At 29.7% G+C, this 4,181-nt stretch overlaps 1 long non-coding RNA gene across 1 annotated transcript; it reads left to right on the top strand.

Annotated features, from left to right (window-relative positions):
* Positions 2,033-3,863, top strand: LOC107617959. Its single transcript, XR_001615111.2, has 3 exons — positions 2,033-2,246; positions 2,356-2,463; positions 3,580-3,863. It is a non-coding gene; the product is annotated as an uncharacterized LOC107617959 (long non-coding RNA).

Below are 4,181 nucleotides of genomic sequence, written 5' to 3' on the forward strand. Positions count from 1 at the left end.
TAAAAGACAAGATAATTAGTGGGCTGTCTATGAAAATAGGAGATGGAAGAAGAACTCGATTTTGAAAAGACAATTGGTTACAAGGTGGGCCCTTGAGAAGGAGTTTTATGAGATTTTTCTCTATTTCAAACTAACATGTATCTGTCTCAGGGAATGGTGGGTTTTGGAATGAGTTAGAGGGGATATGAAATTTCTATTAGAAGAAAGAGTTGTTTCAATGGAAATTGGCACTTGTCAACCAACTCCATGAAAGGTTAAGGCCAGTTAAATTATCAATTGGTAGAGAGGACAGAGTTGTATGGAAATTTGATAAAACAAAAAAAAATATTTTTTCTATTAATTCTTTTATGCAAGTATTGCAGACAAAGACTATTTCGAAGGAAGTTACAAATGATAGCTTCACTAGTACAATTTGGAGAGGGTTGGTTCGGCCAAGAATTGAGTTTTTTACATGGTTTGTCTTAGTGGAAATGATGAATACTAAAGAGCGATTGAGTAGATTAGGAGTCATTCATTAAAATGATAATATCTGTGTTTTATATAAAAAAAAAAAAAGAGGTAGAATGTGTTCATCATTTATTTCTTTGTTGTGAGTTTACTTGACATGTGTGGTGCGTGTGGTTGACAAATTTTGATAAAGCATAGGTTGACTGTTTGATAGTTAGACAGGAGTGCCTGACAGAAAAGATGAGCAGGAAAAATGGTTGATTAGTTTCTTTGTAGTAATTTGGATTATCTGATTGGAACAAAATGCGAGAATATTCAAGAATAAAGAGGAAAGCATTGAGGACATCAAAATAAGGTCGTTTCTAAAAGGAGTGGAGTGGTGATAATCTTTGTAGTTGTTAATAGCAATGCCGAAGATAACAATGGATTGATTGTATATGAGTTCTTTTGATTTATTGTGTGTTTTGTGTTTCGTTGAGTTGCTTTACTTTAGTATGTTGAGCTTTTTTTGTTAAAAAAAAATTAATTTGATCTTGAATGTTTTAAATATCTTATTTCAATTCCGAAAAATTCAAATGAATTCAATGTTGTCCTACCATTAAATTTGACTCGAATAATTAGTTATCTTTTTTTTTTTGGTGACTACATTAGTGATCATTAGTAAATCGATTTTATTTACATATTGAAATTGAACGTTATATTAACTTTTAAATATGTTAATTGTTCATATCAAATTTAACTGTGCGACATCATTAAACTCATTTGAAATATTTTGGATTGTAATAGAAAGTTTAAAACATTAGAAATTAAATTAAAATTTGACCCAAATATTATGGATCAAAATAATATTTTAGCAATAATATACTTTTTTTAAATAAGTAATTTTTTTATTAACTTTACTATTATTTTTAGATTTAAATATCTCGTTTATTACTTTATATATTTTATAGCAATTGTACTAATTATATCTTTCAATTATTTGTTATATGAGAATACTAATAGATATTATAATTATTTGTCTTTTTTTTTTAAATTTGTATATATTTAATAAAATTTAATATTGATCTTAATAATTATGTATAACTAAAAGAATAGTTAATTTGAGAAGAAAGATGGTAAAAAGTAAAATTCAAATTAAATGAACATATGAAATAAAATTTAATTGAAGTTTTTATATAATACATATAATAATTATATCCAGGGGCCACGTTGCATGTACATTTTTAATATTTTATTTTCATTGAGTATTACGTGCTTATTTCTTTATCCAGCTTGGTCTTTCTTTTAGACATTTTTATGATTTTATCACAACTTACTCTTAATGAAACTAAGGAAATAAGGGGTGACGTTACATTTTATTATTTTGTTTAATAATTTATAATTAGAAACATTATTTGGTTTCCACATTATCAAACTTTCGTTAATTAATGCGACACATCACACACATGACTAGAATGAGACGCTGAATTTACTTGGCTAAGCAACCGCGTACACAGCAAACTCTAATTCTGGAGATGCCACGTGTCCCTTAAGAGTAAGTGCGTTGATTCTTCACTACACCTGGCTTATAAATAAGCATCTCCCTCCAATACCTCGAACCCCATTTCCCTCGCAACAATACACCTTTGGCACTTCACTAATTGTTACTAGAACCATTATTCCATACTCCATAGTGTGCAATTCAATTTTAACACGAAACAAAAATGGCGGATGAAGGCACAGGCACGGCCACATGCATTGACATCCTCCTTGCCATCATTCTTCCTCCACTTGGAGTCTTCCTCAAGTTTGGTTGCAAGGTAATTAAAATTTAAAATCATATATCAAAATTTTGTTCCGTATTTATGAAAGAGCAATTTTTATGAGCTAGTTGAAGACATGGTTTATGATTTCATTTGTTGGATGCAGGCGGAGTTCTGGATCTGTTTGTTGCTGACTATTTTGGGTTATTTACCTGGAATTATCTATGCTGTCTATGCTATCACCAAAAAGAATAAGTGATCACCACCATGCTTTGTAAGTAATAATTAGTTAATTACATGTGGAGAGTATTACAAATCAAATTAAAGTTTCTCGTACTCTTTCTTTTTTTTTTTTTTTTGGGAACATGTCATATTGTTGAATGGTTACCGACACGAAAGTAGAAACGGTAGCATAATAAAGAAAGAGGAATGATAGTGTGACACTTAATTAGAATGAAGAATACCAATTGAGTACGTAAGTCGTTTATGCTAACATAGAATGAAAGAGGCAAAATAAATAAATAAATAAAGAACTTAGTTTTCAAGAATACAGGGCAGAAAAGAAGGGGGATTGTGCCAAAAATGACAAGAATGTGATGTATAAAGTTATCCCCAAAATTTTCTTTTCTATTATTATTATTATTAAACCGCAAGCAAAAATTGAAGGGGAGAGCCAATAGAAATGAAATCAATCAATGGAGGCGAGCCGTTGGTTTCAGTCTTATAAACAGTCAGAGGAAGGATTACGTGTAGTAAAATTTCCATGGATTATTTCATTTCTTTCGGCATCGTTAGGGGCATGTGGTTTTCAAAATATATTTTTACATTCTTATAAATTTCTGTGGTCGAAAAAAAACTAATCAATATATATATGCACAAATAGATTTTGAGTTTTTATAATTAAAGAGGATAAAATTTTGCAGCGACTTTGATTTCCTACCAGCTTCTTTTATAATTTATACGGATAAGGATATGTTTGTCTCATCTCCACTGATTTGATGTTCGTTTCTTTCTTGGGCTAATAATTGTGATTACATGATTCAATTGAGCTTTGCTTTTTTGCGGTGTTAATGTTATACTCTTTAATGAGAAAAATCTAAAACAGCCATGAGAATTACTTCAAAAGACAACGAGGTCTTTGACAAAAAAAAAATTCTAAAATTCAATTCGATTTCAGATAATTACTTCGAAAGGATAACGAGGTTCCTGTACCAAAAAAAGTTGATGTTTTTTTGGTACAGTCAGTCCTAAAAAAGAGATTTATTAGGTGTTTTTTTTAGGGACCTCCTAAAAAAGAGATTTATTAGGTATTTTTTTTAGGGACCTCGTTGTCCTTTTCACTCTATTTTAATTTTAATTTGACTAATGAAATGAATGATTTTGTTGACAGGGTGGGCCTAGGACATGCTGTCGTGTCTTTTCTTCCTTTACAACAGTTTCATATTTAGTGGGAAAAATATATATTGATTTTCCCCATTTAGTGTTTCATACTTTCATTGTAATTCCATTTTCTTATGTTTTTGATGTTCCTCTGTTATTAGTACGTGTGAGTGGAGTGTGCAGCTTTTAGTTTATAGATTTTGTACCATATGTAATCAAGAATTGAAATACAGGACTTGTACATGTATTCTGTAATAATAGCTTGATTTATTCTTATAGCTATATTCTTATTTATTGAAGCTTCTCTATCATTTTCTTTTATATATAAAATTCACCCCATAATTTTTTCCCAACCAAACATTTATAGACGTGAATATAGTTGGAACAGAAAATGAAATAACTTCATTAGAAAAATGAAAAGAGATTATTTCCATGTTTTATCTAAAGTTCTGATTAACAGAAAATATTGCACCTTGTTAAGTGCATGACAATCTTCACTGACACTAAAGTCGTATCAAATGAGATAATGTATTCCCTGACATTCGAATTCCAAAGTTCAAACCTTATCAAATCAAGACACATAAAACATAAAATTAAGTTACAAAAAGATAG

Source organism: Arachis ipaensis, chromosome B09 (assembly GCF_000816755.2).
Source record: "Arachis ipaensis cultivar K30076 chromosome B09, Araip1.1, whole genome shotgun sequence".
Lineage (NCBI taxonomy): Eukaryota > Viridiplantae > Streptophyta > Magnoliopsida > Fabales > Fabaceae > Arachis > Arachis ipaensis.